The 27,868-nt window shown below is 37.7% G+C and overlaps 1 protein-coding gene across 3 annotated transcripts in view; it reads right to left on the reverse strand.

The window, feature by feature from the left end:
• The window catches only part of LOC132659993 (endogenous retrovirus group K member 19 Env polyprotein-like), a 190,877-nt gene that overhangs the window by 33,308 nt on the left and 129,701 nt on the right, over window positions 1-27,868 (reverse strand). The gene's annotated exons all lie outside the window — the stretch shown is intronic.

A 27,868-nucleotide genomic window follows, 5' to 3' on the forward strand; every position in this document is an offset into this window, starting at 1 on the left:
TGGGAAACAGTGGAAACAGTGTCAGACTTTATTTTTGGGGGGCTCCAAAATCACTGCAGATGGTGACTGCAGCCATGAAATTAAAAGACGCTTACTCCTTGGAAGAAAAGTAATGACCAACCTAGATAGCATATTCAAAAGCAGAGACATTACTTTGCCGACTAAGGTCCGTCTAGTCAAGGCTATGGTTTTTCCCGTGGTCATGTATGGATGTGAGAGTTGGACTGTGAAGAAGGCTGAGCGCCAAAGAATTGATGCTTTTGAACTGTGGTGTTGGAGAAGACTCTTGAGAGTCCCTTGAACTGCAAGGAGATCCAACCAGTCCATTCTGAAGGAGATCAACCCTGGGATTTCTTTGGAAGGAATGATGCTAAAGCTGAAGCTCCAGTACTTTGGCCACCTCGTGTGAAGAGTTGACCCATTGGAAAAGACTCTGATGCTGGGAGGGATTGGGGGCAGGAGGAGAAGGGACGACTGAGGATGAGATGGCTGGATGGCATCGATGACTCAATGGACGTGAGTCTGGGTGAACTCCGGGAGTTGGTGATGAACAGGGAGGCCTGGTGTGCTGCGATTCATGGGGTCGCAAAGAGTCGGACACGACTGAGCGACTGAACTTAACTGAACTGAATGGCAGAAACCAACACAAAATTGTAAAGCAATTTTCCACCAATTAAAAGAATAAATAAAAGCTAGCAAAAATTAAAACAAAAGAAATTCACCTTGCAAGGGATATATATATTGGGATGGAAGAAATTTGTGTCAGCTAATTTATCACCCGTCTATATAATCCTATGAGTTCTAATTTCAAAATATATCATAAAATAACTGTAGTTGATGTTACTGTGTGGGTCTACTTATATAATACTTATATTTGTTTTCAATAGTTAATGCTACAGGCATATATAAGTGGTTTGAATACTATGTAAATACAATCCAGTGCTATATAATTGGATTGAATCAATAGATACAGAACCACAGATACAGAGAAACATGTACAAGGAGGGTAGTTATAAAAATTATATGTAAATTTTTGACTGTGAAGAGGGTTTCAGCACTTCTAACTTCCACTTTGTTCAAGGGTCAGCTGCCCTGCTCCTGACCCTCTGTGCTCAACCTGTCCATGATGGTAATATCTGGCCTGCCTCAGTAGCTCTCAACAGCTCACCCTGCTTCACTCCTACTAGCTACCCTCTTGCTAGTACAAGGAGCATGAAATTCTAGTTAATCAAGATGAATAAGCTCTAAAGATCTGCTATATAGCATTGTGTACACCCCTACATCCCTTCACATATACACATACATAGCAGCCAGAACGATCTTTTAAAATTCAAAGAAAATTATTAGCTCCTTCTGTGAAAACACTTTAATAACTTTTCACTGTTACTAGAATAAGATCTAAAGTTTGAAGACAACTTAGGAGGTACTTCACAATTCAGCTTCCAATTAACACGCTGAATTATTTCCTATCACTGTCCTTGATCACAATGCTCCTGAAAAATTCAGTTGATATTCAGTGGAAATGGCACATTGTCTTTTTTTTTCCTGTTTTTATAATTTTTAAACATGTTGAAATTTTTTTTCCTTTGGCTCTTTGTTTTGAATTTCTGCACCCAAACAATCGCTCATCTGACTCATTAAGATCTCACCCAGCTCAAACAGCTCTGCAGACAGGCCCTTCTTTGACCTTCATAATCTAGCAGTTATGTTCTCTAGCCGTCATGCTTTTTAAAAAAATTGTATTTTATTGTGATAAGAACACTTAGCATGAGCTCTATCTTCTTAACAAAGTTTTAATTCATTATTGTTAGCTATAAATACAATACTTAATTAACTGAAATTTTCTGCTCCTTGATTAGTAACTCCCATTTCCCTCTCTGCCTTACCCTCTGGAAGTCACTAGTCCACTCTTTGATTGTATAAACTTGACAATTTAGGTTCCTTATATTAGAAGAATTATGCAGTATTTGTTTATGTATTATTGGTTTATTTCACTTAGTATAGTGTCCTCAGGCTCATCCATGTTTTCACACGTAATGCAGTTTCCTTCTGATTTCCCTTCAGAATTAAGGCAAATCGTATGTGTCGTACTTTACGTATCCATCTGTCGATGGACGTTTAAGTTGTTTCCACATCCTGACTATTGTGCTGCAATGAACATGAAATGTTAATATATCTATGAGATTCTTCCTGATTTTAATTATTTTAAAAAATTTTTATTGAAGTACAGTTCATTTACAATGTTGTGTTAGTTTCAGGAGTACATCAAAGTGAATTTGTTATTCAAATATAAATATAAATACCCACTCTTTTTTAGCTTATTTTCATTATGGAGTGTTGAGTATGGTTCCCAGGGCTATGGATACATTATTAGTTACCTATTTTATATACAGTAGTGTATGTATGTACACCTCAATCCACTGATTCCTCTCTCTCCTTCCCTCCCTCCACCCACTTTCCCACTTGTTTTCTACATCTGTGACTCTATTTCTGTTGTGTAAATACGTTAATTTGTTGTTGTTGTTCAGTTGCTAAGTTGTGTCCAATTCTTTGCGACCCCATGGACTACAGCACCCCAGGCTTCCCTGTCCTTCCCTATCTCCCAGAGTGTGCTCAGACTCATGTCCTTTAAGTTGATAATGTCATCAACCATCTTGTCATCTGTCGTCCCCTTCTCCTGCCCACAGTGTTTTCCAGTATCAGGATCTTTTCCAAATTCATTGACTCTTAGCATCAGGTGGCCAAAGTATTGGAGCTTCAGCTTCACCATCAGTCCTTCCAATGAATATTAGGATTGATTTTCTTTAGGACTGATTTGTTTAATCTCTTTTGCTGTCCAAAGGACTCTCAAGAGTATTCTCCAGTACCACACTTTGAAAGCATCGATTCTTTGGCACTCAGCCTTTTTTATGGTCCAACTCTCATATCCGTACAACTGGAAAAACCATAAGCTTTGACTATATGGACCTTTGTCAGCAAAGCGATGTCCCTGCTTTTAATATGCTAAGCTTCTCATAGCTTTTCTTCCAAGGAGTAAGTGTATTTTAATTTCATGGCTATAGTCACTATCCACAGTGATTCTGGAGCCCCCCAAAATGAAGTCTGTTACTGTTCCCATTTCCCCTCCATCTATTTGTCATGAAGTGATGGGACCAGATGCCATGATCCTGGCTTCTTTTTGAATATTGATTTTAAGTCATATTTTTCACTGTTCTCTTTCACTCTTATCAAGAGGCTTTTTAGTTCCTCTTTGTTTTCTGCCATTAGGGTGGTGTCATCTACATATATGAGGTTATTGATATTTCTGCTGGCAGTCTTGATTCCAGCTTGTGATTCATATAGGCTGGTATTTTTCATGATGTGCTTTGCATATAAATTAAATAAACAGGGTGACAATATACAGCCTTGACGTACTCCTTTCCCAATTTGAAATCAGTCCATTGTTCCATTTTAGGTTCTAACTGTTGCTTCTTGACCTGCATACAGGTTTCTCAGGAGGCAGGAAAGGTGGTCTTGTATTCCCATCTCTTTCAGAATTTTCCACAGTATGTTGTGAGCCACATAGTCAAATGCTTTAGTGTAGTCAATGAAGCAGAAGTAGATGTTTTCTGGAATTCCCTTAGTTTTTCTATGGTCCAGTGGATGTTGGCAATTTGATCTCTGTTCCTCTGCCTTTTCTAAATCCAGCCTGTACATCTGGAAGTTCTTAGTTCATGTACTGTTGAAGTGTAGCTTGATGGGAGAATTACCTTGCTAGTATGTGAAATGAGTACAATTGTGCAGCAGTTTGGGCATTCTTTGGCATTGCCCTTCTTTGGGATTGGAATGAAAACTGACCTTTTCCAGTACTGTGGGCACTGCCGAGTTTTCCAAATTTGCTGGCGTATTGAGTGTAGCACTTTAACAGCATCATCTTTTAGGACTTGTAATAGCTCAACTGGAATTCCATCACCTCCAAGAGCTTTGTTCGTAGTAATGCTTCCTAATGCCCATTTGATTTCACACTTCAGGATATCTGGCTCTAGGTGAGTGATCACACCATCATTGTTATCCGGGTCATTCAGAGTTGTTTTTTTTTTTTTTAACAGTTCTGTGATTTCTTGCCACCTCTCCTTTATCTCTTCTGCTTCTGATAGGTCCATACCACTTCTGTCCTTTATTGTGCCCATCTTTGCATGAAATTCATACTTGGTATCTCTAATGCTCTTGAAGTGATCTCTAGTCTTTCCCATTTTATTGTTTTCCTGTCTTTCTTTACATTGTTCACTTAAGAAGGCTTTTTTATCTCTCATTGCTATTCTTGGGAACTCTTCATTCAGATGGCTATGTCTTTACTTTTCTCCTTTACCTTTCACTTCTCTTCTTTTCTCAGCTGTTTGTAAGGCCTCCTCAGACAAGCAGTTTGCCTTGTTGCATTTATTTTTCTTGATGGTTTTGGTCACCGACTCCTGTATAGTGTTATGAACTTCCATCCATAGTCCTTCAGGCACTCTGTGTATAAGATCTAATCCCTTGAATCTATTTGTTCATTTGTATAATTTAAAAAATTCTTTTGACTACATACCCAGATATAAGACTGTTGGATCAAATGATAGTTCTGTTTTTAGTTTTTTAGGACCCTCCATAGTATTTTCCACGGTGACTATACCATTTTGCATTCTCGACAGAAGTGTGCTAATGTCCTAATTTATCCACCTTCTTCCCAGCACTTGTTGTTGTAGTTTTTGTTTTGTTTTTTGATAATAGCCATCTAAATAGGTGTGAGGTGACATCTCATTGTGTGTCTGACTTTAATTTCCCTGATTATTAGTGATGTTGTTGTTCAGTCATGGCAGACTCTTTGCGGCCCTGTGGCCTGCAGCAAACCAGGCCTTCCTGTCCTGCCCAACCTCCCAGAGTTTGCTCAAACTCATGTTCACTGCATCAGTGATGCCCTCCAACCATCTCATCCTCTGCCATCCCCTTCTCCTGCCTTCAATCTTTCCCAGGATCAGGGTCTTTTCCAATGAGTAAACTCTTTGCATCAGGTGGCCAAAGTCTTGGCCACTTCAGCTTCAGCATCAGACCTTCCAATGAATATGCAGGGTTGATCCCCTTTAGGATGGACTGGTTTGATCTTGCAGTTCAAGGGACTCTCAAGAGTCTTCTCCAACACCACAGTCCAAAAGCATCAATTCTTCACCATTTGTAAGTTTTCCTTGAAGAAATGCTTATTTAAGTCCTTAGCCCATTTTAAACTTGGTTATTGAAATTTTTCTTTTTTTAGTTTTATAGGAGTATATATTTTGACAAGTAATCTGTTGTTGCATATATGGTTTGCAAATATTTTCTCCCATTCCGTATGTTACCATTTAGTTGTTTGTTTTGCTATAGAGAAGCTTTTTAGTTTAACGTAGTCCAACTTTCTTATTTTTGTTGCCTGATCTTTCAGTGCCATATCCCAGAAATTATTGTTTAGACTAGCATGAAGCTTTTCCTCTATATTTTCTTCTAGAAATTGTTATAGTTTTGGATCTCATATTTAAGCCTTTAATACATTTTAAGTTGATTTTTGCATATAATATAAAGGTCCAGTTTCACTGTTTTGTACATGGATATCCACTTTACACAACAGAGTTTGTTGAAGATGCTATCCTTTCTCCACTGTATTTTATCAGAACCCTTGTCAAAGATCTGTTGGCTGTATATGTGTGTGTTTATTTCTGAGCTCTCTATTCTGTTCCATCAGTCTATATGTCTATCTTATGCAAGCGCCATAATGTTCTGATTACTGAAGCTGTGTAATATATTTAAAATCAGGAGGTGTGATGTCTCCAGCTTTTCTCTTCTTTCTCAAAATTTCTTGAGCTATTAGTGTTCTTTTGTGGTTCCATATAAATTTTCAAATTTTTAACAATTTCTATGAAAAATGCCATTGGGATTTTGATATAGATCATTTTGGGTAGTATGGACATTTAAAAAATATTTTCTGTCAACCCACGGCCACAGAATATTGTTCCATTTGTTTGTGTTTTCCTTAACTTCTTCCATTAATAGTTTGTACTTTTCAGCATACAGCTCTCACCCCTCCCCAGTTAAGTTTATTCTCAAGAGTTTTATTCTTTTTAGTGTCATTGTAAGTGGGATTATTTTCCTAATTTGTTTTCCAGACAACTGATTTTTGTATATTGATTATGTGTCCTATAACATTACTAAATTTATGTTTTAGTTCTAAGAGTTTTAGATGTAGTCTTCGGGGTTTCCTACGTATAAGACTATTTCAACTGCAAACATGAAAGATTTTACTTTTCCTTTCTGATTTGAGTGCCTTTTACTGCTTTTCCTTGCCTACTTGATCTGGCTTGGACTTCTAGTACTATGTTGAATAGAAGTGCTGAGAGTAGGCATTCTAGCCTGGTTTCTAATCTTAGGGAAAAAGCTTTCAGTTTTCACTGTTGAGTATGTTACCTATGGGATTTTCATATATATACTCTATTTTGTTCAGGCACTTTCCATCTATTTCTAGCTTATTGAGAGTTTTTATTTTTAAAGGGTGTTGAATTTTATCAAATGCTTTTTCTGCATCTATTGAGATGACAGTGTGATTTTAATCTTCTATTCCCTTAATGTAACATATCACATTAATTAATTTTCGTATGTTGAACCATCCTTGCATCCCAGAGATAAATTCCTTTTGGTCATGATGTATGATCCTTCTAATATACTGTTGAACTCAGTTTGTTAGTATTTTGTTAGGGATTTTTGTATCTGTGTTCATCCATAAAACATATTAAAAATACATCCCATCTTTGCATTCCAATCATGCACAAATAGGATTTTTTTTTTTTCCTAGTGGTGTCTTTGTCTAGCTCTGGTATCAGCATAATGTGGGCCTCAAAATGATTTTGGAAGTACTCTGTTCTCTTCAGTTTTTGAGAAGAAATTGAAAATGATCGACATTAACTAATCTTTAAATATTTGGTCAAATTACAGCAAAACCATCTGATTTTGGGTTTTTATTTGGCTGGTAGTTTGTGATTACCAACGCAATCTCTAAATTAGTAATAGATCTGTTCAGATTTTCTGTTTCTTCATAAATGTGATCAGATTATATGTTTCTAGTAATTTGTCTATTTATTCAAGGTTATTCAGTTCGTTAGCATGTAATTTGCTGTATTACGTAAGTTTTGGAGTATTGTGTTGTTCTTTTAATCTTGAGATATTTTCTATTTCTCTTGTTCATTTCTTCTCCGACTTTATGATTATTTAAGAGTATGTTGTTTAATTTTCACATATTTGTGGATTTTCCAGTCTTCCTTCTGGAAAGTTATTGATTTCTAGTTTCAGCTGTCACAGTCAAAAAGGTATTTGTTGTGATTTCAGTCTTCTTAGGTTTGTTGAGATTGTTTTGGACCTAACTGTGATCTATCCCACAGAAAGATCTATACACACTTAAGAATGCGTATTCTGTTACTGTTTGGTGCATTGTTCTGTGTATATCTCTTGGTCCATTGGTAAATAGTATTAGCCAAGTCCTCTGTTTCCTTACGATCTTCTATCTGTATAGTCTATCTACAGTTAACAGTGGGATATTGAAGTCTCCTACTATCTTTGTATTGATGTCTATTTCCCCCCTTAGTTCTGTCACTGCTTGCTTTATATATTTAGATATTCTGATGTTGGGCGCATATATAATTGTGTTAAAGCTTCCTGGGATTGACCCTTTTATCGTTATATAATGTTCTCCTTTATTTATTGTGGCAGTTTTTGAGAGTTTAAACTTAAGTTCACATTTATTTTGTCTCATTAAAGTATAGCCCCAACTGCTGTCTTTTAGTTACTGTTTGCATGGAATATCTATTTTTTAAAATCTCTTTGCTTTCAGCATATCTGTGTTCTTAAATCTAAAGTGAGTTTTTTGTGGATGACATATAGCTGGGTCTTAAAAATATTTTTTTACGTTTAGAAAATATTTTAACATTTTGTGTGTGTGGTGGGGTCTTTTTTTTTTAAACTCATTCATCACTTTATACCTTTTGATTAGATGTTTTAATTCATTTACACTTAAACTAACTATTGATAGAAAGGATTTGCTATTACTGTTTTGTTGTTTTCTGTTAGTTTTATAGTTATTTTCCTGTCTTTTTCTCTCTGCCTTCCTTTATATTTTATCAAGTTTTTGTACTGATATGATTTGCTTCTTTTTTACTCTTTTGTTTTTTTTATACTTAACAGCAATTTTAATACTTTTTTACATAAGATCATATTAAGGAATACATAGATTTATGAAGAAACTTTGAAACAGACCGACAAAAATAGCTGCAAGCAACTCAGTTGCATATACTGAGTACTAAGTAAAGCAGGATTTTAAAAACTGCAGTATAATAAACAATGAATAAATGTGTAAAGTATATTCTTTTTCTACATTGGTAAAAAATCAATAGTTATCATCATAGTTCTCCCCAGCAAAAATAAAGAAAAGTTAATGGGTATTTTCTACTATTTTCTACATAATGAATAATTACAGTATGTGCCCCCCAATTTCAACATGTATATTTAATTGTTCAGTAATACTGAATCTCTATCAGGAATGCTGAATCTCTATCAGGCATGGTCTGTGTCACAGTCTACCAAAGTTCATTAGGTAAAAAGTGAAGAGTACATATACATATAAATGCACAATGGAGTTGATAATTATATAAATAAGTAAAATATAAACCTCTTTTTAAAATGTACTAGTATATGTAGTTTGACAATTCAATTCTAATCCAAATATGAAACAGTTTTTGCGAAATCACAGTGGTATGGAAGAACAACACTTCAGGTTTAGAGAAACTTCAATTAAGTAATCAGCTGAATTAATTAATTTGATTAGTATTTATTGTAACTTACTCCATTTTCAGATTAAAGGACAGGAATACTAATACAAGACCTCATCTAACTATATGCAGATATAATTCCCTTAATTGCATTTAAGATAATGCATGATTAATAACTCTTCCCAAAGATAAAATAGACAGGAACCACTTAACCTTAAAAAAGGACATCTAATTTAAAAAAATTAAAAGAAAAAAATATTATGACCAACACACTTATAACCCTTAATAAGATCAGCAATTTTAAAAAGTTTGATTTTTAAAATAAATTTATTTATTTTAATTGGAGGTTAATTACTTTACAATATTGTATTGGTTTTCCCATATATCACCATGTATCTGCCACAGGTATACATGTGTTCCCCATCCTGAACTCCCCTCCCACGTCCCTCCCCATACCATCCCTCTGGGTCATCCCAGTGCACCAGCCTCAAGCATCCAGTACCACACATTAAACCTGGACTGGTGACTCGTTTCATATATGATATTATATAAGTTTCAATGCCATTCTCCCAAATCATCCCACCCTTGCCCTCTCCCACAGAGTCCAAAAGACTGTTCCATACATCTGTGTCTCTTTTGCTATCTCGCATACAGGGTTATCATTACCATCTTTCTAAATTCCATATATATATGTTAGTATACTGTATTGGTGTTTTTCTTTCTGGCTTACTTCACTCTGTATAATCGGCTCCAGTTTCATCCACCTCATTAGAACTGATTCAAATGTATTCTTTTTAATGGCTGAGTAATACTCCATTGTGTATATGTACCACAGCTTTCTTATCCATTCATCTGCTGATGGACATCTAGGTTGCTTCCATATCCTGGCTATTACAAACAGTGCTGCGATGAACATTGAGGTACATGAGTCTCTTTCCATTCTGGTTTCCTTGGTGTGTATGCCCAGCAGTGGGATTGCTGGGTCATAAAGCAGTTCTATTTGCAATTTTTTAAGGAATCTCCACACTGTTCTCCATAGTGGCTGTACTAGTTTGCATTCCCACCAACAGTGTAAGAGGGTTCCCTTTTCTCCACACCCTCTCCAGCATTTATTTCTTGTAGACTTTTGGATCACAGCAATTCTGACTGGTGTGAAATGGTACCTCATTGTGGTTTTGATTTGCATTTCTCTGATAATGAGTGATGTTGGGCATCTTTTCATGTGTTTGTTAGCCATCTGTATGTCTTCTTTGGAGAAATGTCTATTTAGTTCTTTGGCCCATTTTTTGATGGGTCGTTTATTTTTCTGGAATTGAGCTGTAGGTGTTGCTTGCATATTTTGAGATTAGTTGCTTGTCAGTTGCTTCAAAAATTAGAAATGAAAAAGAAGTTACAATGAACACCAAAGAAATAGAAAGGGTCATGAGATACAATAACCAATTTATGCCAATAAAATGGATAACCTGGAAGAAATGGCCAAATCCCTAGAAAATCACAGTTTCCTAAGACTGAACCAGGATGGAATAGAAAATATCAATAGACCAATCATAACTTCTGAAATTGAAACTGTGACTAAAACAGCTTCCCATGAATGAAAGTCCAGAATCAGATGGCTTCACAGGTGAATTCTATCAAACAGAAAAGAGTTAACCCCTTTCTGTCTGAACTGTTCCAAAAAATTGAGGAAGAAATACTCCAAAACTCATTCTATATGGCCACCACTACCCTGACACCAAAAACAAAGACACCACACATACAAAAATGGAAATTACAAGTCAGCATTACTGATGAACATAGATGCAAAAGTCCTCAACAAATACTAGCAATCCAAATCCCACAATATATTAAAAGGACCATATACCATGATCAAGAGGAATTTATCCCAGAGATGCAAAGTTTTTTTTTTTATATCTGCAAATCAATCAGTGTGACACACCAAATTATATTCAACAGTGAAAAGCTGAAACCATTTCCTCTAAGATCAGGAAGAAGACAAGCATGTCTACTCTCATCACTTTTATTCAACACAGTCTTGGGAGTCCTAGCCAATCAGAAGGAAAAGAAGTAAAATGAATACAAATTGGAAAAGAAAAAGTAAATTGTTACTGTTTGCAGATGACATACTATGCATAGCAGACACTAAAGATGCTATCAGAAAATTAGTAGAGTGCATCATGAATTCAGAAAGTTGCAGGATACAACTTGCACTTCCTAGGTGGCGCTAGTGGTAAAGAACCTGCCTGCCAATGCTGAAGATTCAAGAGATACAGGTTTGATCCCTTAGTAGGCTGTCTAGGTTTGTCATAGCTTTTCTTCCAAGGAGCAAGTGACTTTTAATTTCATGGCTGTAGTCACCATCTGCAGTGATTTCAGAGCCTAAGAAAATGAAGTTTGTCATTTTTCCCTTTGTTGTCCCATCTATTTACCATGAAGTGATGGGACCAGATGCCATGATCTTCACTTTCTGAATATTGAGTTTTAAGCGAACTTTTTCACTCTCCTCTTTCACTTTCATCAAGATCTCTTTAGTTCCTGTTTGCTTTCTGCCATAAGGGAGGTGGCATCTGCATATCTGAGGTTATTGATATTTCTCCCGGCAATCTTGATTCCAGTTCAGTTCAGTTCAGTTCAATCACTCAGTCATGTCCGACTCTTTGCGACCCCATGAATCGCAGCACGCCAGGCCTCCCTGTCCATCACCATCTCCCGGAGTTCACTCAGACTCACATCCATTGAGTCTGTGATGCCATCCAGCCATCTCATCCTCGGTCGTCCCCTTCTCCTCTTGCCCCCAATCCCTCCCAGCATCAGAGTCTTTTCCAATGAGTCAACTCTTTGCATGAGGTGGCCAAAGTACTGGAGCTTCAGCTTTAGCATCATTCTTTCCAAAGAAATCCCAGGGTTGATCTCCTTCAGAATGGACTGGTTGGATCTCCTTGCAGTCCAAGGGACTCTCAAGAGTCTTCTCCAACACCATAGTTCAAAAGCATCAATTCTTTGGCGCTCAGCCTTCTTCACAGTCCAACTCTCACATCCATACATGACCACGGGAAAAACCATAGCCTTGACTAGACGGACCTTAGTCGGCAAAGTAATGTCTCTGCTTTTGAATATACTATCTAGGTTGGTCATAACTTTTCTTCCAAGGAGTAAGCGTCTTTTAATTTCATGGCTGCAGTCACCATCTGCAGTGATTTTGGAGCCCAAAAAAATAAAGTCTGACACTGTTTCCACTGTTTCCCCATCTATTTCCCATGAAATAGACGGATGCCATGATCTTCATTTTCTGAATGTTGAGTTTTAAGCCAACTTTTCGCTCTCCTCTTTCACTTTCATCAAGAGGCTTTTAGCTCCTCTTCACTTTCTGCCATAAGGGTGGTGTCATCTGCATATCTGAGGTTATTGATATTTCTCCCAGCAATCTTGATTCCAGCTTGTGTTTCTTCCAGTCCAGGGTTTCTCATGATGTACTCTTCATATAAGTCAAATAAGCAGGGTGACAATATACAGCCTTGACGTACTCCTTTTCCTATTTGGAACCAGTCTGTTGTTCCATGTCCAGTTCTAACTGCTGCTTCCTGACCTATATACAGATTTCTCAAGAGGCAGGTGAGGTGGTCTGGTATTCCCATCTCTTTCAGAATTTTCCACAGTTTATTGTGATCCACATAGTCAAAGGCTTTGGCATAGTCAATAAAGTAGAAAGACTAGAGATCTCTTTAAGAGAATTAGAGATACCAAGGGAACATTTCATGCAAAGATGGGCTTGATAAAGGACAGAAATGGTATGGACCTAACAGAAGCAGAAGATATTAAGAAGAGGTGGCAAGAATACATGGAAGAACTGTACAAAAAGATCTTCATGACCCAGATAATCATGATGTGATCACTAATCTAGAGCCAGACACCTTGGGATGTGAAGTCAAGTGGGCCTTAGAAAGCATCACAATGAACAAAGCTAGTGGAGGTGATGGAATTCCAGTTGAGCTGTTTGAAATCCTGAAAGATGATGCTGTGAAAGTGCTGCACTCAATATGTCAGCAAATTTGGAAAACTCAGCAGTGGCCACAGGACTGGAAAAGGTCAGTTTTCATTCCAATCCCAAAGAAAGGCAATGCCAAAGAATGCTCAAACTACCGCACAATTGCACTCATCTCACATTCTAGTAAAGTAATGCTCAAAATTCTCCAAGCCAGGCTTCAGCAATACATGAAACATGAACTTCCAGATGTTCAAGCTGGTTTTAGAAAAGGCAGAGGAACCAGAGATCAAATTGCCAACATCCGCTGGATCATGGAAAAAGCAAGAGAGTTCCAGAAAACATCTATTTCTGCTTTATTGACTATGCCAACGCCTTTGACTGTGTGGATCATAATCTTGATTCCAGTTTGTGCTTTATCCAGCCTGGCATCTCACATGATGGACTCTGCAAGATGTACTTGCAGAGTACATCATATTTAACTCTTGCAAATTAAATAGAAAGATGACAATATACAGCATTGATGTACTCATTTCCCAATTTTGAACCATTCCTTTTTCCATGTCTGGTTCTAACTGTTGATTCTTGACTTGTATACAGATTTTTCAGACACAGGAAGGTTTTCTGGTATTCCCATCTCTTTCAGAATTTCCCACAGTTTGTTGTGATCCACATAGTCAAAGGCTTTAGCATAGTCAATAAAGCAGAAGTAGATGTGTGGTGTTTTTTTTTTTTTTAATTCTTTTGCTTTTTCTATGATCCAACAAATTTGGCATTTTGACCTGTTGTTCCCCTGCCTTTTCTAAATCCAGCCTGAACATCTAGAAGTTCTCAGTTCACATACTGTTGAAGCCTAGCTTGGAGAATTTTGAGCATTACTTTGCTAACGTGTGAAATGAGGCAGTTGTGCGGTAGTTTGAACATTCTTTGGCATTGCCCTTCTTTGGAATTGGAATGAAAACTGACCTTTTCCGGTCCTGTGGCCACTGCTGAGTTTTCCAAATTCCCTGGCATATTGAGTGCAACACTTTCACAGCATCAACTTTTAGGATTTGAAATAGCTCAATTGGATTTCCAACACCTCCACAAGCTTTGTTCGTAGTGATGCTTCCTAAGGCCCACTACACTTTGCACTCCAGAATTTCTGGCTCTAGGTGAGTGATCACACCATCATGGTTATCTGAGTCATGAAAATCTTTTTTGTATAGTTCTTCTGTGTATTCTTGCCACCTCTTCTTAATATCTTCTGCTTCCGTTAGGTCCATACAATTTCTTCTTTATTGTGCCCATCTTTGAATGAAATGTTCCCTTGGTATTTCTAATTTTTTGAAGAGGTCTCTAGTCTTTCCCATTCTGTTCTTTTCCTCTATCTCTTTGCATTGATCACTGAGGAAGTCTTTCTTCTCTCTCCTTGCTGGTCTTTGGGACCCTGCATTCAGATGGATATATCGTTCCTTTGCCTTTTGCTTGTCTTCTTTTCTCAGCTATTTGTAAGGCCTCCTCAGACAATCATTTTGCATTTTTGTATTTCTTCTTCTTGGGAATGGTTTTGATCATCGCCTTCTGTACAATGTTACAGATGTCCGTCGATAGTTCTGCAGACACTCTATCTATCAAGATATTGCCAACCCTATAATCCTTTCCCACAAGAGTCCCCAGTCAACTACTGAGGTTTCCTAGCACTTTAGAAATAAAGATAATTATAGTTAGAAATAGCATTCCTGAGCCCTCATTATCTGCCACCATATTTACAAATTATACTAACTCTCCCATGTAATCACTGCAATATGTAACACCATTACTACCTGTTTACATAGCTTAGAAAATTAGGGTTTAGAGAGACTAAGTAAATTGCCTGAGGCCACCTAGCAATTAAATTCAGAATCTAGAAATAGCACCAGGCAATTTAATGCCAGAGCCCACATGCTTAATCACTATGGTGCTCAGTGCTTTGCAGTAAGAAAAAATGCATTATCATTCTCCCGCAAGCTCCATGGAGACAAGCCCATAGACTGTGAGCATTCTCAAATGCTCTGCAGAGAAACTTTAAATACAAACCAGGCCATTGTTTGAAAAAATAAGAAATCTCACATATCATGCTCTTATTATGCCCCACATGTGTATCCTTGTATAGAATATATGTAACTAGCCTCCGTGCAGATACTCTCTCCCTGTTTCTCTACCTCTTTCTAGATGGCTTTTCTGGAATCATCTGTTCCTAACTATGTGGGGGAAAAGAAGGCTTGCTTCTAAAGTACACCTATGAGAGAATGTGCTATAGGCCAATTTTCCAGGTTCACCTTGCTTGGGCATCTGCTCGTTGGATAGCTTCTACCTGCCTAGAACTTCTCAGTAGGCTGTTTGGTGAGCCCTGGGGACGAGGGTGGGGGGACAGTACAGGGTAGGGCAAACCATGCTTTACTTAAAAGGAACAAAGTTCACTGCTGTTCCATTAACTTTCAAAGTATCACTGCCCAACATAAGTACAAGAAATAGACTTAATCAAGCAACTACTGAAAAATAACTACAGAAAACTGCAACATAGCAGACAACAACTTAACATTTGACACTAAATATAATTGATTCTAAGAATTCAAGGAAAAGGTAAGCCCTTCTGGGATGTATTCTCATAGGCGTATTCATTTTTGGTCTTAAGGTCTTCCTCTTTTGTCTCAGAAAGATATCTTCCTCTTCATTTTCAAACAATAAATCCTCAGCCAAGTTCAGGAAAATCTTATTGTCTGACCATTGAATCTTTTTCTGAGAATCCACTCCATGTCAATAACCTATGACAATGCATTTTTCAAGGGACCCAGTTCCTACTCTGCAGACACAGTGGGTGGGTGAGGCAGCCTTCGGTGCCCAGGTGTGAGCCTCCTGCACCCCACCCTGGAGGGATCTGGTGATGTGTCACCACCTGTTTCTGTGGCCTTCCACATGTGCTCCAAGTCTCTTGCTCTAATCCTTGCACAGATGTCTGTCTCTCCTTTCCCCTTTCCTACTGTGCAGACATACCTCTGACCTTCATATAACTTCAAGGACAAATAATATCTCAGTAGATTGTGTAAACAACTGTAAGACAAAGGCAACTGCCTTCTTGTGGGGCACATCACTAGTGGCATTCTTCTATTTGCTGATGAAGGATAGTAATACAAAGATTTCCTTGTGGAGCCTTGTCCACAAAGTGATACAGAGCACTTCCGCTTGCTCATTCTCTTCCTGTCTCCTCTTCAGGGTATGATAAATATAATCTATTACAGAATTAAGCCAACAGACTCCTCTTCCAAGATGCTGCCACAATTCCTGAGGAGACTGAGCTATATTATTTTATTTAATAATATTGCTTTTCTTGCTAGTACCAGGCTCTGAGGCTACAATTTTGGAAAACAAGACATATCAAAAAGTCCCTATGCTGTCATCATTGGAAGAGGATATACTTTAATTTTACTAGGAGGTTAAGAAGCTGTATGATAAAAATAGCAGACTTTTGTTTCAGAGTGACAGGGATTGAATCTTCTTCCTATTATAAACAGAGAGAGCTTTTTTTGTTAAATAGGTCCATAGCAAGGTGGCTGACTCACTGACCATGATCTCATCTATAGACGTAGATCTCTACCCATGGGGAATGAGCAATAGTTTTGTTTGGCTTGGTCCTGTCACCAGCATCATACACCAAGGAACTCAAAAGTAGTCCTGCTTACTCTGTATTTGGTAATAGACACACAGTCCTTGGTTCCAGCTGTGGATCCTGAAGTAACCTCTTGGCTATGTCTGGGAGCCCCTGGAGATAAACCCATCAAACTGGGTCAGACTGTGGACACTGAAAGGAACTTGTAATGGGGTAAAAAGGCCATTAGACAAAGAAGTAACATTATATTCATTAGTGAAAAGATGGAAGTGTTTCTTATAAAATCAGGAAGAAGACAGGGATGCTCACTCTTGCCACTTACATTAAACATAGTATCAGGAATCCTACCCAGAGCAATTAGTCAGGAAAAGAAATAAAAAGCACCCAAATCAGAAAGAAAGAAGTAAAATTGTATCAATTTTCAAGTGACATTACCTTATTTATAGGAAACTCTAAAGACTCCACCAAAGAACTTTTAGAATAAATGAAGTCAGTAAAGTTGCAGGATATAAAACAACATACATAAAATCAGTTGATTTTCTATATATAGCAAAAATAACTGAATGAGCAATAAAGAAAAAAATCCCATTTACAGTAGAATCATAAACAATAAAGTAATTGTTATCATTTGCAATTATGTTTGTTATGATTACAAGAGCATATATTCTTAGAAAAAAATAGTGGTATATAGGACATCCCAGCTTCCCCCAATGAATATCAGTGATTAGAGAGCTATCCACAAACAAAAGACAGCACCTGGAGACCCATATATTCCACTTAGGAAGTTTTAGGGACACCACAGAACAACACACACACACACACACAAAACAGAGTAATTGCACAAGAAGAAAGTACAACTTCATTTTGTCTGTGTCACCCTATATCACAAACTGGCACTGTCCAGCACCAAGAAGGAACTCCTCCCCTTGAAGGAATTTCTCTCATCAGGAAAGGAAGAGTGAGATGGGTGACCAGCTTCTCTAGCTCTTACAGGATACTGCATTAATGTCTAGCTTTGGTTTCACCCCACCCAGATAAGCAAAGAGCTGGCCAGGAACAAGAAAGTAAAGCAGAGGCTCTTATTAGCAAACACGTAGCAAGACTGTTTATCAATTCACAAAGACCTGCTCTGCAGACAAAGGAGCAGCTTCTGCAACTGACAGTCAGGGGTTAGCTACAAAGATCTCACCAGTTGCCCCACAGGTATTTACGTTTTGAATGCCAGTTTTACCTCAGTGCCTCTCTCCTCCTTCCCCAACCAATACTCTCTCTCTCTCATACCCTTCACACTTTGACTGGAGGCCAGGCCCACACTGACAGCTGTCCAAGCTCTCTGTGGTTATGCAAGTATAAATGTCAGACACTGAGGCCTCTCCCTGTCCCCCACTAGAGCCTGGGAGCTATGCTGGCAACTAGCTCAGCCTCCTTTAGCTGTGCAAGTGCAAGAACCCAGCACAGTGCCTCCTATGCTCCTTACTCCCACCAGCAGGTCCATGCTTGGGGCTCGCACAGCAAGCTGTGCCACTGTCCTGATGCCCAAAACTGGCCTCGATCACAGCAGGAGTGAGGAGACAACACAGCCATGAGTAAACCCATCAACAACCAGGGCTCACACAGCAGTGCATGGGATTGCAGATACACAAGGCCAAATATAAAGTTATACGAGGATTTTTAACTGCACAGCACGGGGAGTACCCCAACCCCTGCATTGTACAAAAGTCAACTGTAGAGGTGCAAAAATTCTCAACAAAGTATTAACAAACCAAATTTAACGGCACATTAAAAGAACCATTTACCATAATTAAGTGGATTTCATTCCTAGGATGCAAGGATAGTTTAGCATAGGAAAAAATCAATGTGATAACCTGCATTAACAAAGTGAAGGATAAAAATTATTTAATCATCTTAGTAGATGCAATAAAAGCACTTAACAAAGTATAAAAATCCTTTAATGATAAGAACTCTCAACAAAATAGGTATAGAAAAAAGCTACCTCAACAAAATAAAGGCTATATGTGACAAACTCACAGCCTGTATTTATTATACTCTGTGGTAAAATGTTGAATACTTATCTAAGATCAGAAATAAAACAAGCATGCCCACTCTCACACTCCTATTCAACAGAGTACTGGAAATCTTAGCCAGAGAAATTGGGAAAGAAAAAGAAATAAAAGACTTCCAAACAGGAAAGAAAGAAAAAATAAAATTGCTTTCTTTTTTTTTTTTTTTTTGCAGATTATAGGATCTTACATATAGAAAATCCCAAAGACTCCACAAAACACTGCTAGAACTAGTCAAAACGTCAATAGGGTTTCAGGATGCAAAATCAACATATAGAAAAGCACTTGAATATATATAACAGTATATTCAACTATCAATAGAATGTCTGAAAAAGAAAGAAAGAATCCCAGCCACATACCATCAAAAACAATAAAATACTTAGGAATAAATCTAACCAAGAAAGTGAAATTCTTTGAATTGTAAACTACAAGACTTTGATAGAAGAAATTAAGGACAAAACAAATGGAAAATATTTTTTGTTCATGGATTAGAGGAATTAATGTAAACATATTAGCAATATTGATTAGATTTAGATTTATTAGATTGGTTAAATTTATTCTAACCAAGAATAAGATTGCTTCTCCCCTGGAGAAGGAAATGGCAAACCACTCCAGTATTCTTGCCTGGGAAATCCCATGGACAGAAGGAGACTGGAGGGCTACAATCCTTGGGGTTGCAAAAGAGTCATACGTGACTTAGTGGCCAAGCAACAGCAATAGCATATCTATATCACCCAAGTTATCTATAGATTCAATGTACTTCCAGTGGCATTTTTCACAGAAATAGAAAAACCAATCTTAAAATTTGTATGGAGCCACATACCCCAAACAGCCAAAACAATCCTAAGAAAGAAGACAAAGTTGGAGATATCTCACTTCCTGATTGCAAATTATACTACAAAGCTACTTTAGCCGAAGCAGAATGCTTGGAACAGATTTGAGAGCCCAGAAATGAATCTTTTCGTATTTAGCCAACTAATATTGACAAAGCAGCCAAGGATACTCAATGGGAGAAGTGTCTTTTCAATAAATGGTGTTGGGAAAACTGGATAACCACATGGAAAAGATTAAAATTGGCCTCCTACCTCTCTCCACTCACAAAAAAATGCACTCAAAATGGATTAAAGACTTAAATTTAAGTTCTGAAACCATAAATGTTCTAGAAAAAAATGAAAAGAGTCTCCTTGGCATTGGTATAACCAGTGATTTACTGAATGTGATACCACAATCAGCAAAAGCAAAAACCAATAAGTGGAATCACATTAAACTAAAAAGATTCTACACGTAAAACAATCAACAAAATGAAAAGGCAATCAATAGAATAGGAGAAAATGTTTGTAAATTATATATATGATAAAGAGTTCTTTATATATCTTAGATATATTTATATATATATAATATATATATATTTCAAGAGCAAAAAATCTAACACAGTTGTTTTAAAAAAAATGGGAGAGGAACTGAATAGTTTTCCAAGGAAGAGGTGCAAATGACCAATAGGTGCATGTACAGATTCTCAACATTGCTAATCACTAGGCAAATACAAAACAAAGGCACAATGAGATATCACCTAAAACAGTTAGAATGGCTTTCATTAAAAAGAAAAGAAATAGCAAGTATTGGTGAGGGTGTGTAGCAAAGGAAATCCTAGTGCCTGGTTGGTGGGAATGTAAATTGGTACAACCACTATGAAAAAGATGGAAGTCCTCAAAAACTTAAAAATAGAACTGCCATATGACCCATCAATTCCACTCTTGCGTATATATCCAAAGAAATTGAAATCAGGAGCTTATAGAGGTATCTGCCCTCACATGTTCTTGAAGCAATATTCACAATAACAAAGTCATGGAAGCAATGTAAGTGGCCTTCAACAGATGATTGCATAAAGAAGACAGACACAGGCATAGACAGACAGACAGATACAGACACAGACACACATATATGGAATATTGTATGGAATATTATTCAGCCCTGAGGAAGAAGGATATCTTGCCACTTGCAACAACTTGGGTGGACCTTGAAGGTATTATGTTAAGTGAAATTAATCAAAGACAAATACTTTGTGATAATCACTTATATGTAGGATCAAAAAAAAAAAAACATAAACTCACCGGAAGAGTAGAGTAGTGCTTATGTGAAGTTAGTGAGTAGTGGAAAAGGGGAGATATTACTCAAACGATGCAAACCTCCAGTTGTAAGAATAATAACTTTGGCGATCCAATGTACAGCATGGTTATCATAGCTAAAAATACTGTATCATATACTAGAATGCTGTTAAGAGAGTAAATCTTAAATATTCTCACAAAAGAAAAGAGATGATAACTATATGATGGAATTGCAGTAGTAGCTAATTATATGGTAGTAATCATTTTTCAATCTATAAATTAATCAAGTAAACATGTAAACTTACACAATGTTCCATGTTAGGTATATGTCAATAAAGCTGGGGGGGCGTGGCAAATAAAATACCTATGAATACATTTAACCAAAAAATGAAAGATCTGCACGCTGAAACTATAAGATATTGATTAAAAAAAATTGAAGACACAAATAAATGAAAATATGAATAGTCCATAGTCATGGAGCAGAACACCAAAATGCCCATGCCACCTAAAGTCATCTATAAATACAATGCAATTCCTATCTAAATTCCAATGACACTTTTTACAGAAATAAAAGTAGCAATCCCCAAACTCATATGAAACCACAAAAGACCCTGAATAGCCAAAGCAATCTTGAATGAGAACAAAGCTGGAGACATTACACTTCCTGATTTCAAATTATATTACAAAGATTTGGAGCGCACCAAAATTGCAACTAACGGTTAAACAACCATCAACAGGAGGACACCGGAACACACCAAAAAAAGATATCCTATGATAAAAGGCAAAGAAGCAGCAGCAATGAGATGGTAGGATGGGTGCAATCATGATAAAATCAAATCCCATACCTGTTGGGTGGGCGAGCCACAAACTGGAGACAAATAATACCAAAGAAATTCTCCCACTGTTGTGAAGGTCCTGAGTGCCATGTCAGGCTTGTCAGTCTGGGAATTCAATGGAGTGAATGGGAATCCTCAGGGAACCTGCCTTTGAAAGCCAGCAGCATTTTATTACAGGACTTCCAGAATACTGGGGGAAACAGACATCACTCTTGGAGGGCACAAACAAAATATAGTGTGCACAAAAACCCCGGGCAAAGGAGCAGTGACCTCACAGGAGACTGAACTTGCTAGTGTTGGAGTGTCTCCTGTGGAAGCATGGGTCAGCAGTTGCTTGCCACAGGGATGGGGCGCTGGAAGTAGGAGTCCAGCAAGGCATCCCTTGGCCTAAGGCCTTCTGGAAATTGCCACTAACCCTACCATAGAGCCCATAGACACCAGGGCTAGGTAACCTCAGGCTAAACAACTAACAAGGGGGGAGCACAACCCCACCCATCAACAGACAATTGGATTAAAGTTTTGCTGAGCACAGCCCTGCCAACCAGAGAAAGATCCAGTTTTTCCCACTGCCAGTCTCTCCCATCAGAAGGCTTACACAAACCTCTTAACCTCCTCCATCAGAGGGCAGATAGAAGAAGCAAGAAGAGCACAATCCCACAGCAGCTAGAACAAAAGCCACATTATAGAAAGCTAATCAGGATGAAAAAACAGAAAGTTATGTTCCAGATGAAGGAGCAAGATAAAACCCCAGAAAATCAACTAAATGAAGTGGAGATAGGCAACCTTCCAGAAAAAGAATTCAGAATAACGATAGTGAAGATGATCTAGGATCTTGGGAAAATAATGGAGAGGATGCAATAAATGTTTACCAAAGACCTACAAGAACTAAAGAACAAAGAGAGATAAATAATACACTAGGAAGAAATAACAGAGAATAACTGAGGCAGAAGAATGTATAAATGACCTGGAGGACAGAATGATGGAAATCGTTGCTGCAGTACTAAATAGAGAAAAGTACCAATAGGGAAAAGAATGAAAAGAAATGGTATAAGAGACCTCTGGAACAATATTAGATGCACCAACATTCACATTGTAGGGGTCCCAGAAGGAGGAGATAGAGAGAGGAAGGACCTGAGAAGATATTTCAAGAGATAATAGCTGAAAACTTCCCAAACATGGTAAAGGAAACAGTCAACCAACTCAGGAAGCAAAGAGGGTCCCAGGCAGAATAATCCCAAGGAGGAAGACACACCAAGACACACAGTTATCAAACTGACAAAAATTAAGAACAGGTAAAATATTAAAAACAACAAGGGAAAAGTGACAAACAACATATAAGGGAACTCCCATAAAGTTATCAACTGATTTCTCAACAGAAACTCTACAAGCCAGAAGGGAATGGCATGATATATTTAAAGTGATGAAAGAGAAGGAGCTACAACCAAGAATACTCTACCCAGCAAGACTCTCATTCAGATTTGATGGAGGAATCAAAAGCTTTACAGACAAGCAACAGTTAAGAGAATTCAGTACCACCAAACCAGCTTTACAATGAATGCTAAAGGGACTTCTCTAAGCAGGAAACTCAAGAGAAGGAAAAGACTTACACAAAATTAAACAATTACGAAAATGGTAGTAGGACCATATATATTGATAATTACCTTAATGTAAATGGATTAAATGCAAAACCAAAAGACATAGATTGGCTGGGAAGATGAAAACATGTGTTGTATGCACTTCCACTTACTACACCATCCTACTTAATCCCCTAGTGGAAGAAAAAGTACATAGTGAAAGAAAAAGTCGCTCAGTCATGTCTGACTCTTTGTGACCCCATGGACTATAGCCCACCAGGCTCCTCTGTCCATTGGATTTTCCAGGCAAGAATACCGGAGTGGGTTACCATTTCCTTCTCCAGGGGATCGTCCCAACTCAGAGATCGAACCCAGGTCTCCTGAATTGCAGGCAGACACTTGACCCTCTTGAGCCACCAGGGAAGCCCTAAATTTAATTATTTTATATGGTTAGGTTAATCATGTTTCCATATGGCTCACATTTGTAATGATCTTTTATTTTTGCCTGGCTATTGATTATAAAAACTGATAAACTTCTACTATTGTGATTTTTGCTTAATACAATAAATTTATCATAATTGGTCAACAGAAAATAATAGAATTCTATATCACTAAAACCACCATTTAATAGAAAACAAGTAATCACTTTTTAAAATCCAGATGTATATCAGAATTATCTTGAAATTTTTTTTGAAAAATACAAATGCCCAGGTATAGCTTTTTTTCTTCTTCTCAAAGTGCCAGGTGTGTTTCTAATGAGCAGCCATGTTTAAAACCACCTGGACTGCATGATGACCTTTTACTTTTATCTAGTATGTTTCACTGTTTCTATTTTATTCGCATTACCATTTCATTTATGTTTTTCTTTTTTTAAATTTTATTTTACTTTACAATACTGTATTGGTTTTGCCATGCGTGTTTTTCAATTTCTCTTTTTTTAAAAAAATGTTCTTTCTCAAACCTTCACCAAGTTAGCAGAAAAGCGTTTGTGTACATACTGTGTGTGTGTGTGTGTGTGTGTGTGTGTGTGTGTGTGTGTGTAGAGAGAGTATATAAAAAAACTTCTGAAATTTTGATTCTACTTTTTTGACTTAGTAGAGTAGAATAGAATGCTAGATTTCTAATTTATATTCACTGAAAATTTTGATATTTTGGCATCTAGTATTAGTATATCAAATTGGTTCATAATGCTTTTCAGGTGTACTATATTCTACTTCTCTGTACATTCATTCTATTAATTTCTGAGAGTTTGATATTGAAACTCCAACTAAAAATGTTACTTTATCTATTCAAAACAAACAATTGTAATATATAGTGGAATTATATGTAAGTTTGTTCTGTATTTGCCAAGTCTCCTGTAAATGTGTTACCATATTTTCATAATTTAGAAAATAAAAAATAAATAACTTAGGGGGAAAAAAACTATATTACAAAGATTTAGTAACCAAAATGTATGTTAATGTCATAAAAGCAGACACAAAGATCCATGGGATAGAAGAGAGAGTCCAGAAATAAATCCATGCATATATGGTAAACTAATATTTGACAAGGGAGCCAAAAATACTCAAGGACAGAAAGGCAAAGTTTTCAATGAATGGTTCTGAGACAAATAAATATTCATATGTAGACTCCTACCTCACACCACTCATAAAAATAAACTCAAAATGGATTAAAGACTTAAATACAAGACTTGAAACCATGAAATTCATAGAAGAAAACATAGTGGACAATCTCCTTGACACTCATTTTGGCATTAGTTTTTTGGATATGACACCAAAAGCACAAGAAAAATTAACAAACTACTACATTATTTGATATTGTTGGTTGAACTACAGCAAATTAAAAAGTCTTTTCATAGCAAAATAAACAATCAAGAATATAAAGAAGCAACCAATATACTGGGAGAAAATATTTGCAAACCATATATCAGATAAGGGATTAATAATTAAAATATGTAATGAATTCATGCAACTCAATAGGAAAAAATAATCTAATATGCAGAGAAAGGCTGGAGACAATATGATAAAGAACAACTTGAGCTCACCCCCTCCATTCATTAAAACACAAAAATCACAACTAACTGCTGAACAACCACCAGCAAAAAATAGTGGAACCTACCAAAACAGACATTCTACATCCAAAGACAAAGAAGCCACAACAAAACAGTAGAAAAAGATCACTCATGATAAAATCAAATCCCATACCTATGGAGTGGGTGACTCACAAACTGGAAAATAAGTATATCACAGAGGTTATCCCACAAGAGTATGAACTTTTAAGCCCCAAGTCAGGCTCCCCAACATGGGAGTATGGCATTAGGAGGAGGAGTCCCGAGAACATTTGGATTTGAAAGCCAGTGGCGTCTAATCGCAAGAAATTTACAGAACTAAGGGAAAAAGAAACTCCACTCTTGGAGGGTACACAAGGTCTTGTGTGCACCAGGACACAGGGAAAAGTCAGTGACTTCATAGGAGCCTGGATCAGACCTAACTGTGGGTCTTGAAGGGTATCCTGGGGCGGTGGAATGGAGCTGTGGCTCACTGTGGGGACCAGGGCAGTAGCAGCAGTAGTACCAGGAAAAGCTAATTGGTGTGGGCTCTCTTGGAGGCCACCATATTAACAATATTTGAGCATTTTGATAGGCTGGCCCCACATGACACCTTTATGTTCCGGGGCTGGACATAAAGACAACAAACAAGGTGGGGAACATAGCCCCACTCATCATCAGACAGACGCCTAAAGTCTAGACAACAAACAAGGTGGGGAACATAGCCCCACTCATCATCAGACAGACTGCCTAAAGTCTTCCTGAGCCCATATAGCTACCTCTAAACATACCTTCTAACACGGCCCTCTCATCAGAGGGACAAGGCACAGCTCCAGACATCAGTGGGCAGGCACCAGTCCTACCCACTAAGAAACTTGTGCAAACCTCTTAGATTAGCCTCACACACCATGGGGAAGACACCAGAAGCAAGAGGAATATAGTCCTGTAGTCTGTGGGGCAAAAACCACTATCACAGAAATCAGGTCAAAATGAAAATACAGAATATTTTTTGTTTCAGATGAAGGGACAAGGTAAAACCCCAGAAGAACAGCTAAATGAAATAGAGAGAGCAATCTACCAAAAATACAGAAGAAAATTCAGAATAATGAGAGTAAAGATGATTTAAGATCTTAGAAAAAGAATGGAGGCACAGACCAAGAAACAAGCAATGTTTAACAAAGAGCTGCTGCTGCTGCTGCTGCTGCTGCTGCTGCTGCTGCTGCTGCTGCTGCTGCTGCTGCTGCTGCTGCTGCTGCTGCATTGCTTTGGTCGTGTCCGACTCTGTGCGACCCCATAGATGGCAGCCCACCAGGCTCCCTGTCCCTGGGCTAGAAGATATAAGGAACAGAGATGAGCAATAACTGGAATGAAAAAAATTCACTAGAGGGAATCAATAGCAGTAAAAATGAGACAGAAGTGCAAATAGTGAGCTGTAGGTAAATAGAATAGTGAAAATCACTTCTGTGGGACAGGATAAAGAAGAAAGAACAAGAAGAAATGAGGATAAATTGAGAGACCTCAAGGACAACATTGTTGTTGTTCAGTTGCTAAGCTATGTCTGACTCTTTGCGACTTCATGGAATGCAGCACACCAGGCTTCCCTGGCCTTTACTATCTGCTGGAGTTTGCTCAAATTCATGTACACTGAGTCAATGATGCTATCCAACCATCTCATCCTCTGTCACCCCCTTCTCCTCCTGCCCTCAATCTTTCCCAGCATTAGGGTCTTTTCTGGAGAGTCAGCTCTTTGCATCAGATTGCCAAATTATTGCAGCTTCAGCATCAGTCCTTCCAATGAATATTCAGAGTTAATTTCCTTCAGGATTGCCTGGTTTGATCTCTGTGCCATACAATGGACTCTCAAGGGTCTTCTCCAGCACCACAGTTTGAAAGCATCAGTTCTTCAGTGCTCAGCCTTCTTTATGGTCCATCTCTCACATCTGTGCGTGACTATAGGAAAAACCATAGCTTTGACTACACTTTGTCGCCAAAGTGATGTCTTTGCTTTACAATATGCTATCTAGGTTTGTCATGGCTTTTCTCCCAAGGAACAAGCATCTTAATTTCATGGCAGCAGTCACTGTCTGCAGTGATTTTGGAGCCCCCCAAAAGAAAAATCTGTCATTGTCTCCACTTTTTCCCCTTCTATATGACATGAAATGATAGGACTGAATGCCATGACCTTAGTTTTTTGAGTGTTGACTTTTAAGAAAGCTTTTTGACTCTCCCCTTTCACCTTCATCAAGCGGTTCTTTAGTTACTCTTCGCTTTCTGCTGTAAGGGTGATGTCATCTGCATATATTAAGTTATTGATATTTCTCCTGGTAATCTTGATTCCAGCTTGTGCTTCATCCAGCCCAGAATTTCACATGATGTACTCTGCATATAAGTTAAATAAGCAAGGTAACAATATACAGGCTTGACATACTCCTTTCCCAATTTTGAACCAGTCCATCATTCCATGTCAGGTTCTAACTTGTTCCTTGACCTGCATACAGGTTTCTTAGGAGAAATGTAAAGTGATCTGGTATTCCATCTCTTTAAGAATTTTCTACAGCTTTTTGTGACCCACACAGTCAAAGCTTTAGTGTAGTCAATGAAGCAGGAGTATATTTTTTTCCTATGATCCAGAGGATGTTGGCAATTTGATCTCTGGTTCCTCTGCCTTTCCTAAATACAGCTTGTACTTCTGGAATTTCTCTGTTCACATATGGTTGAAGAAGTACAACATTTGAATGACATTAAATGTAGCAAAATTCGCACTATAGTTATTCCAGAAGGAGAAGAGAAAGAGAAAAGCTCTGAGAAAAATATCTGATGAGATGATAGCTGAATATGTTT

This window comes from Ovis aries, chromosome 6 (genome assembly GCF_016772045.2).
Source record: "Ovis aries strain OAR_USU_Benz2616 breed Rambouillet chromosome 6, ARS-UI_Ramb_v3.0, whole genome shotgun sequence".
NCBI classification, from domain to species: domain Eukaryota; kingdom Metazoa; phylum Chordata; class Mammalia; order Artiodactyla; family Bovidae; genus Ovis; species Ovis aries.